Raw genomic sequence first — 10,445 nt, 5'->3', positions numbered from 1 at the left:
TCTGCAGCTGCAGTTCAGACTGAGAGATGTGCCAGGACAGGAAACATTTGCTGACCTTCCCTGTTCCCTGTGCAACATGATTCTCGCATCCCAGTCACTTTCACATACCTTCGGTATCCCTGAGTCCAAGCAGCTAAAGCTCACAGAGACAGAAGTGTCAGGAAGGAAAACGTTCCAAAAGCACCCCCTTCTCTTATCAGCATATAAATTGTGCACAACAGGCTGCGGCACCGAACCTTCCTTCTCAGATAGACATGCCATCACACTTTTCACTCTTGCAGCTCGGTTGAAAAGCTCCAGCAGCTGCTCCCGCAATAGCAAAAGGTTCTAGAAGTGAAAGCCAGTTTGGGGCTGCACCTTCTCCTTGCCGCATGTAAGCCACACCAAACTCCCTGATGCACTCTGTCCTCCCCTTCTCAAAGGAGTAGACGGTGGCATCAGGACACACCTGTGTCCCAGCAGCTGGGTGCCCAGCCGGGAGCAGGAGCAGGGCTGGGGCTGCTCCCAAAGTTGCCCCGCCCCAATGCCAGAGCCGGACATATGCTGAGGGGGGGCTGGATCAGGCTTTATTGTCCAGCTGCATGCCAGGAGTGAGCACAAAATCTACCTGCATTCTCTGCAGCATGCCATCCTGGAGCAGAGCCATTGCCAAAGGAAGCCGTGAGCCCGTGCCAAGCCAGTGCCGGAGTGGGATCCTAGCAGCACCTGTGGAAGCCGGGAGAGAGGAGCCCACCTGGAGCAGGTTCGTGCAGGATTAATCATCCCGTGGCTTCCCACCAGGGTCCTGTTGCTTCCAAAAGGCCCCACAGTGTCACTGTGGCCCCTCGGTTCCACCAGGTTCCATAGCGTCACTGTGGTGCCCAGGGTTCCGTCAGCTCCGCCAGCATCCCCACGGTCTGCAGAGCTCCCCGAGCTTCTGTGGTGTCACAGTGGAGGCAGGGTTGCATCAGGTTCCATAGCATCAGCACGGTCTCCAGGGCTCCCAGAGGTTCTGTGGTGTCACAGTGGAGGCAGGGTTGCATCAGGTTCCATAGCATCACCACAGTCTCCAGGGCTCCCAGAGGTTCTGTGGTGTCACAGTGGAGGCAGGGTTGCATCAGGTTCCATAGCATCAGCACGGTCTCCAGGGCTCCCAGAGGTTCTGTGGTGTCACAGAGGAGGCAGGGTTGCATCAGGTTCCATAGCATCACCACGGTCTCCAGGGCTCCAAGAGCTTCTGTGGTGTCCCAGAGGAGGCAGGGTTGCATCAGGTTCAATAGCTTCAGCACGGTCTCCAGGGCTCCCCTGAGCTTCTGTGGTGGTGTCACAGAGGAGCCAGGCTTCCTTGTAGTTCCCCAGCATCACAAAGGCTCTCCTGGGAGCCACGGGTCACAAAGCACCGTGGGCTCTGTGCAGCCCCGCTGTGTCACAATGGCCGCTGGCTTCCACGAGCCCCCGCAGTGTCCCAGTGGGCCCCGTGGCTTTAGGAGTGGGTGGCTGGGAGTTGGTGCCAGCGGCTGGGGGAGCAGCAGCAGGGACTGTGTGTGGACAGTGCCATGGCCACTTGTGTGGCCACTGGTGTCTCTGTGCCAGGCACAGCCGTGGTGTGTAACACCGGCTCTGGGTCCTTTGGCTGTGCAGGTGGCAGTCACGGCCTGGAGCAGGGCTGCTCCCGGGGGACAGCCTGGGGCAGGAGGCTGCTGGAGATTCATTCCCCACACTCCTTGTCATGAGGTGCTCAGAGTGATTGGAAAGGCTGTTGGCAGCAGGCAGTTCTCTGGGTTCAAGCTGTGGAGCTGTCAGCGGGAATGCAAAGGCCAAGCTGGTGAGCCTTTTGTCCTGGTGCCTTTAGTGTGTGAGCAGTCCCTGGTGCCGTTGTCTTTGGATCCTGAGTGTGGGAGAGGCAAGGCTTAGGATGGTGCGTAGAGCTGAGAAGGAAAGTGCCGAGAGCAGCGTGTGTGCTGCTGCTTTGAGGGGTGCAGTTGAAGTTGTAGGCAGCAAGAGCTTTCTCAGCTGGCCCTTTTGTGAGCTCTGCTTTTGCCAGATGACTTCCATCTTACCCTCTTACCATCTTAGCCTCTCATTTTTGCATATCCCAAACCCCCTTCCAAACATCCAGCAGCTGCTTGTAAAGAAGAAGTCCTAGAACAAAAAGCCAGTGCTGCCTTTCATAGCCCCTTTGCTGTCTATGAAGTAGAGGAAAGAAGCTAGTGAGACGCACTTTCTTTCTCAACTCCATAGAGCGCATCCTTCTCTCAAGGTGGCAGAGTCCTTGGCGGAAGTGAAGCATCTGCAGCTGCAGTTCAGACTGAGAGATGTGCCAGGACAGGAAACATTTGCTGACCTTCCCTGTTCCCTGTGCAACATGATTCTCGCATCCCAGTCACTTTCACATACCTTCGGTATCCCTGAGTCCAAGCAGCTAAAGCTCACAGAGACAGAAGTGTCAGGAAGGAAAACGTTCCAAAAGCACCCCCTTCTCTTATCAGCATATAAATTGTGCACAACAGGCTGCGGCACCGAACCTTCCTTCTCAGATAGACATGCCATCACACTTTTCACTCTTGCAGCTCGGTTGAAAAGCTCCAGCAGCTGCTCCCGCAATAGCAAAAGGTTCTAGAAGTGAAAGCCAGTTTGGGGCTGCACCTTCTCCTTGCCGCATGTAAGCCACACCAAACTCCCTGATGCACTCTGTCCTCCCCTTCTCAAAGGAGTAGACGGTGGCATCAGGACACACCTGTGTCCCAGCAGCTGGGTGCCCAGCCGGGAGCAGGAGCAGGGCTGGGGCTGCTCCCAAAGTTGCCCCGCCCCAATGCCAGAGCCGGACATATGCTGAGGGGGGGCTGGATCAGGCTTTATTGTCCAGCTGCATGCCAGGAGTGAGCACAAAATCTACCTGCATTCTCTGCAGCATGCCATCCTGGAGCAGAGCCATTGCCAAAGGAAGCCGTGAGCCCGTGCCAAGCCAGTGCCGGAGTGGGATCCTAGCAGCACCTGTGGAAGCCGGGAGAGAGGAGCCCACCTGGAGCAGGTTCGTGCAGGATTAATCATCCCGTGGCTTCCCACCAGGGTCCTGTTGCTTCCAAAAGGCCCCACAGTGTCACTGTGGCCCCTCGGTTCCACCAGGTTCCATAGCGTCACTGTGGTGCCCAGGGTTCCGTCAGCTTCGCCAGCATCCCCACGGTCTGCAGAGCTCCCCGAGCTTCTGTGGTGTCACAGTGGAGGCAGGGTTGCATCAGGTTCCATAGCATCAGCACGGTCTCCAGGGCTCCCAGAGGTTCTGTGGTGTCACAGTGGAGGCAGGGTTGCATCAGGTTCCATAGCATCACCACAGTCTCCAGGGCTCCCAGAGGTTCTGTGGTGTCACAGTGGAGGCAGGGTTGCATCAGGTTCCATAGCATCAGCACGGTCTCCAGGGCTCCCAGAGGTTCTGTGGTGTCACAGAGGAGGCAGGGTTGCATCAGGTTCCATAGCATCACCACGGTCTCCAGGGCTCCAAGAGCTTCTGTGGTGTCACAGAGGAGGCAGGGTTGCATCAGGTTCCATAGCATCAGCACGGTCTCCAGGGCTCCCCTGAGCTTCTGTGGTGGTGTCACAGAGGAGCCAGGCTTCCTTGTAGTTCCCCAGCATCACAAAGGCTCTCCTGGGAGCCACGGGTCACAAAGCACCGTGGGCTCTGTGCAGCCCCGCTGTGTCACAATGGCCGCTGGCTTCCACGAGCCCCCGCAGTGTCCCAGTGGGCCCCGTGGCTTTAGGAGTGGGTGGCTGGGAGTTGGTGCCAGCGGCTGGGGGAGCAGCAGCAGGGACTGTGTGTGGACAGTGCCATGGCCACTTGTGTGGCCACTGGTGTCTCTGTGCCAGGCACAGCCGTGGTGTGTAACACCGGCTCTGGGTCCTTTGGCTGTGCAGGTGGCAGTCACGGCCTGGAGCAGGGCTGCTCCCGGGGGACAGCCTGGGGCAGGAGGCTGCTGGAGATTCATTCCCCACACTCCTTGTCATGAGGTGCTCAGAGTGATTGGAAAGGCTGTTGGCAGCAGGCAGTTCTCTGGGTTCAAGCTGTGGAGCTGTCAGCGGGAATGCAAAGGCCAAGCTGGTGAGCCTTTTGTCCTGGTGCCTTTAGTGTGTGAGCAGTCCCTGGTGCCGTTGTCTTTGGATCCTGAGTGTGGGAGAGGCAAGGCTTAGGATGGTGCGTAGAGCTGAGAAGGAAAGTGCCGAGAGCAGCGTGTGTGCTGCTGCTTTGAGGGGTGCAGTTGAAGTTGTAGGCAGCAAGAGCTTTCTCAGCTGGCCCTTTTGTGAGCTCTGCTTTTGCCAGATGACTTCCATCTTACCCTCTTACCATCTTAGCCTCTCATTTTTGCATATCCCAAACCCCCTTCCAAACATCCAGCAGCTGCTTGTAAAGAAGAAGTCCTAGAACAAAAAGCCAGTGCTGCCTTTCATAGCCCCTTTGCTGTCTATGAAGTAGAGGAAAGAAGCTAGTGAGACGCACTTTCTTTCTCAACTCCATAGAGCGCATCCTTCTCTCAAGGTGGCAGAGTCCTTGGCGGAAGTGAAGCATCTGCAGCTGCAGTTCAGACTGAGAGATGTGCCAGGACAGGAAACATTTGCTGACCTTCCCTGTTCCCTGTGCAACATGATTCTCGCATCCCAGTCACTTTCACATACCTTCGGTATCCCTGAGTCCAAGCAGCTAAAGCTCACAGAGACAGAAGTGTCAGGAAGGAAAACGTTCCAAAAGCACCCCCTTCTCTTATCAGCATATAAATTGTGCACAACAGGCTGCGGCACCGAACCTTCCTTCTCAGATAGACATGCCATCACACTTTTCACTCTTGCAGCTCGGTTGAAAAGCTCCAGCAGCTGCTCCCGCAATAGCAAAAGGTTCTAGAAGTGAAAGCCAGTTTGGGGCTGCACCTTCTCCTTGCCGCATGTAAGCCACACCAAACTCCCTGATGCACTCTGTCCTCCCCTTCTCAAAGGAGTAGACGGTGGCATCAGGACACACCTGTGTCCCAGCAGCTGGGTGCCCAGCCGGGAGCAGGAGCAGGGCTGGGGCTGCTCCCAAAGTTGCCCCGCCCCAATGCCAGAGCCGGACATATGCTGAGGGGGGGCTGGATCAGGCTTTATTGTCCAGCTGCATGCCAGGAGTGAGCACAAAATCTACCTGCATTCTCTGCAGCATGCCATCCTGGAGCAGAGCCATTGCCAAAGGAAGCCGTGAGCCCGTGCCAAGCCAGTGCCGGAGTGGGATCCTAGCAGCACCTGTGGAAGCCGGGAGAGAGGAGCCCACCTGGAGCAGGTTCGTGCAGGATTAATCATCCCGTGGCTTCCCACCAGGGTCCTGTTGCTTCCAAAAGGCCCCACAGTGTCACTGTGGCCCCTCGGTTCCACCAGGTTCCATAGCGTCACTGTGGTGCCCAGGGTTCCGTCAGCTTCGCCAGCATCCCCACGGTCTGCAGAGCTCCCCGAGCTTCTGTGGTGTCACAGTGGAGGCAGGGTTGCATCAGGTTCCATAGCATCAGCACGGTCTCCAGGGCTCCCAGAGGTTCTGTGGTGTCACAGTGGAGGCAGGGTTGCATCAGGTTCCATAGCATCACCACAGTCTCCAGGGCTCCCAGAGGTTCTGTGGTGTCACAGTGGAGGCAGGGTTGCATCAGGTTCCATAGCATCAGCACGGTCTCCAGGGCTCCCAGAGGTTCTGTGGTGTCACAGAGGAGGCAGGGTTGCATCAGGTTCCATAGCATCAGCACGGTCTCCAGGGCTCCCAGAGGTTCTGTGGTGTCACAGTGGAGGCAGGGTTGCATCAGGTTCCATAGCATCAGCACGGTCTCCAGGGCTCCCAGAGGTTCTGTGGTGTCACAGAGGAGGCAGGGTTGCATCAGGTTCCATAGCATCAGCACGGTCTCCAGGGCTCCAAGAGCTTCTGTGGTGTCACAGAGGAGGCAGGGTTGCATCAGGTTCCATAGCATCAGCACGGTCTCCAGGGCTCCCCTGAGCTTCTGTGGTGGTGTCACAGAGGAGCCAGGCTTCCTTGTAGTTCCCCAGCATCACAAAGGCTCTCCTGGGAGCCACGGGTCACAAAGCACCGTGGGCTCTGTGCAGCCCCGCTGTGTCACAATGGCCGCTGGCTTCCACGAGCCCCCGCAGTGTCCCAGTGGGCCCCGTGGCTTTAGGAGTGGGTGGCTGGGAGTTGGTGCCAGCGGCTGGGGGAGCAGCAGCAGGGACTGTGTGTGGACAGTGCCATGGCCACTTGTGTGGCCACTGGTGTCTCTGTGCCAGGCACAGCCGTGGTGTGTAACACCGGCTCTGGGTCCTTTGGCTGTGCAGGTGGCAGTCACGGCCTGGAGCAGGGCTGCTCCCGGGGGACAGCCTGGGGCAGGAGGCTGCTGGAGATTCATTCCCCACACTCCTTGTCATGAGGTGCTCAGAGTGATTGGAAAGGCTGTTGGCAGCAGGCAGTTCTCTGGGTTCAAGCTGTGGAGCTGTCAGCGGGAATGCAAAGGCCAAGCTGGTGAGCCTTTTGTCCTGGTGCCTTTAGTGTGTGAGCAGTCCCTGGTGCCGTTGTCTTTGGATCCTGAGTGTGGGAGAGGCAAGGCTTAGGATGGTGCGTAGAGCTGAGAAGGAAAGTGCCGAGAGCAGCGTGTGTGCTGCTGCTTTGAGGGGTGCAGTTGAAGTTGTAGGCAGCAAGAGCTTTCTCAGCTGGCCCTTTTGTGAGCTCTGCTTTTGCCAGATGACTTCCATCTTACCCTCTTACCATCTTAGCCTCTCATTTTTGCATATCCCAAACCCCCTTCCAAACATCCAGCAGCTGCTTGTAAAGAAGAAGTCCTAGAACAAAAAGCCAGTGCTGCCTTTCATAGCCCCTTTGCTGTCTATGAAGTAGAGGAAAGAAGCTAGTGAGACGCACTTTCTTTCTCAACTCCATAGAGCGCATCCTTCTCTCAAGGTGGCAGAGTCCTTGGCGGAAGTGAAGCATCTGCAGCTGCAGTTCAGACTGAGAGATGTGCCAGGACAGGAAACATTTGCTGACCTTCCCTGTTCCCTGTGCAACATGATTCTCGCATCCCAGTCACTTTCACATACCTTCGGTATCCCTGAGTCCAAGCAGCTAAAGCTCACAGAGACAGAAGTGTCAGGAAGGAAAACGTTCCAAAAGCACCCCCTTCTCTTATCAGCATATAAATTGTGCACAACAGGCTGCGGCACCGAACCTTCCTTCTCAGATAGACATGCCATCACACTTTTCACTCTTGCAGCTCGGTTGAAAAGCTCCAGCAGCTGCTCCCGCAATAGCAAAAGGTTCTAGAAGTGAAAGCCAGTTTGGGGCTGCACCTTCTCCTTGCCGCATGTAAGCCACACCAAACTCCCTGATGCACTCTGTCCTCCCCTTCTCAAAGGAGTAGACGGTGGCATCAGGACACACCTGTGTCCCAGCAGCTGGGTGCCCAGCCGGGAGCAGGAGCAGGGCTGGGGCTGCTCCCAAAGTTGCCCCGCCCCAATGCCAGAGCCGGACATATGCTGAGGGGGGGCTGGATCAGGCTTTATTGTCCAGCTGCATGCCAGGAGTGAGCACAAAATCTACCTGCATTCTCTGCAGCATGCCATCCTGGAGCAGAGCCATTGCCAATGGAAGCCGTGAGCCCGTGCCAAGCCAGTGCCGGAGTGGGATCCTAGCAGCACCTGTGGAAGCCGGGAGAGAGGAGCCCACCTGGAGCAGGTTCGTGCAGGATTAATCATCCCGTGGCTTCCCACCAGGGTCCTGTTGCTTCCAAAAGGCCCCACAGTGTCACTGTGGCCCCTCGGTTCCACCAGGTTCCATAGCGTCACTGTGGTGCCCAGGGTTCCGTCAGCTTCGCCAGCATCCCCACGGTCTGCAGAGCTCCCCGAGCTTCTGTGGTGTCACAGTGGAGGCAGGGTTGCATCAGGTTCCATAGCATCAGCACGGTCTCCAGGGCTCCCAGAGGTTCTGTGGTGTCACAGTGGAGGCAGGGTTGCATCAGGTTCCATAGCATCACCACAGTCTCCAGGGCTCCCTGAGCTTCTGTGGTGTCACAGTGGAGGCAGGGTTGCATCAGGTTCCATAGCATCAGCACGGTCTCCAGGGCTCCCAGAGGTTCTGTGGTGTCACAGAGGAGGCAGGGTTGCATCAGGTTCCATAGCATCAGCACGGTCTCCAGGGCTCCAAGAGCTTCTGTGGTGTCACAGAGGAGGCAGGGTTGCATCAGGTTCAATAGCATCAGCACGGTCTCCAGGGCTCCCCTGAGCTTCTGTGGTGGTGTCACAGAGGAGCCAGGCTTCCTTGTAGTTCCCCAGCATCACAAAGGCTCTCCTGGGAGCCACGGGTCACAAAGCACCGTGGGCTCTGTGCAGCCCCGCTGTGTCACAATGGCCGCTGGCTTCCACGAGCCCCCGCAGTGTCCCAGTGGGCCCCGTGGCTTTAGGAGTGGGTGGCTGGGAGTTGGTGCCAGCGGCTGGGGGAGCAGCAGCAGGGACTGTGTGTGGACAGTGCCATGGCCACTTGTGTGGCCACTGGTGTCTCTGTGCCAGGCACAGCCGTGGTGTGTAACACCGGCTCTGGGTCCTTTGGCTGTGCAGGTGGCAGTCACGGCCTGGAGCAGGGCTGCTCCCGGGGGACAGCCTGGGGCAGGAGGCTGCTGGAGATTCATTCCCCACACTCCTTGTCATGAGGTGCTCAGAGTGATTGGAAAGGCTGTTGGCAGCAGGCAGTTCTCTGGGTTCAAGCTGTGGAGCTGTCAGCGGGAATGCAAAGGCCAAGCTGGTGAGCCTTTTGTCCTGGTGCCTTTAGTGTGTGAGCAGTCCCTGGTGCCGTTGTCTTTGGATCCTGAGTGTGGGAGAGGCAAGGCTTAGGATGGTGCGTAGAGCTGAGAAGGAAAGTGCCGAGAGCAGCGTGTGTGCTGCTGCTTTGAGGGGTGCAGTTGAAGTTGTAGGCAGCAAGAGCTTTCTCAGCTGGCCCTTTTGTGAGCTCTGCTTTTGCCAGATGACTTCCATCTTACCCTCTTACCATCTTAGCCTCTCATTTTTGCATATCCCAAACCCCCTTCCAAACATCCAGCAGCTGCTTGTAAAGAAGAAGTCCTAGAACAAAAAGCCAGTGCTGCCTTTCATAGCCCCTTTGCTGTCTATGAAGTAGAGGAAAGAAGCTAGTGAGACGCACTTTCTTTCTCAACTCCATAGAGCGCATCCTTCTCTCAAGGTGGCAGAGTCCTTGGCGGAAGTGAAGCATCTGCAGCTGCAGTTCAGACTGAGAGATGTGCCAGGACAGGAAACATTTGCTGACCTTCCCTGTTCCCTGTGCAACATGATTCTCACATCCCAGTCACTTTCACATACCTTCGGTATCCCTGAGTCCAAGCAGCTAAAGCTCACAGAGACAGAAGTGTCAGGAAGGAAAACGTTCCAAAAGCACCCCCTTCTCTTATCAGCATATAAATTGTGCACAACAGGCTGCGGCACCGAACCTTCCTTCTCAGATAGACATGCCATCACACTTTTCACTCTTGCAGCTCGGTTGAAAAGCTCCAGCAGCTGCTCCCGCAATAGCAAAAGGTTCTAGAAGTGAAAGCCAGTTTGGGGCTGCACCTTCTCCTTGCCGCATGTAAGCCACACCAAACTCCCTGATGCACTCTGTCCTCCCCTTCTCAAAGGAGTAGACGGTGGCATCAGGACACACCTGTGTCCCAGCAGCTGGGTGCCCAGCCGGGAGCAGGAGCAGGGCTGGGGCTGCTCCCAAAGTTGCCCCGCCCCAATGCCAGAGCCGGACATATGCTGAGGGGGGGCTGGATCAGGCTTTATTGTCCAGCTGCATGCCAGGAGTGAGCACAAAATCTACCTGCATTCTCTGCAGCATGCCATCCTGGAGCAGAGCCATTGCCAAAGGAAGCCGTGAGCCCGTGCCAAGCCAGTGCCGGAGTGGGATCCTAGCAGCACCTGTGGAAGCCGGGAGAGAGGAGCCCACCTGGAGCAGGTTCGTGCAGGATTAATCATCCCGTGGCTTCCCACCAGGGTCCTGTTGCTTCCAAAAGGCCCCACAGTGTCACTGTGGCCCCTCGGTTCCACCAGGTTCCATAGCGTCACTGTGGTGCCCAGGGTTCCGTCAGCTTCGCCAGCATCCCCACGGTCTGCAGAGCTCCCCGAGCTTCTGTGGTGTCACAGTGGAGGCAGGGTTGCATCAGGTTCCATAGCATCAGCACGGTCTCCAGGGCTCCCAGAGGTTCTGTGGTGTCACAGTGGAGGCAGGGTTGCATCAGGTTCCATAGCATCACCACAGTCTCCAGGGCTCCCAGAGGTTCTGTGGTGTCACAGTGGAGGCAGGGTTGCATCAGGTTCCATAGCATCAGCACGGTCTCCAGGGCTCCCAGAGGTTCTGTGGTGTCACAGAGGAGGCAGGGTTGCATCAGGTTCCATAGCATCAGCACGGTCTCCAGGGCTCCAAGAGCTTCTGTGGT

The sequence above is a fragment of the Aphelocoma coerulescens genome, unplaced genomic scaffold, assembly GCF_041296385.1.
Source record: "Aphelocoma coerulescens isolate FSJ_1873_10779 unplaced genomic scaffold, UR_Acoe_1.0 HiC_scaffold_84, whole genome shotgun sequence".
Classification (NCBI taxonomy): domain Eukaryota; kingdom Metazoa; phylum Chordata; class Aves; order Passeriformes; family Corvidae; genus Aphelocoma; species Aphelocoma coerulescens.
Note: the sequence above shows the minus strand (reverse complement) of the source record.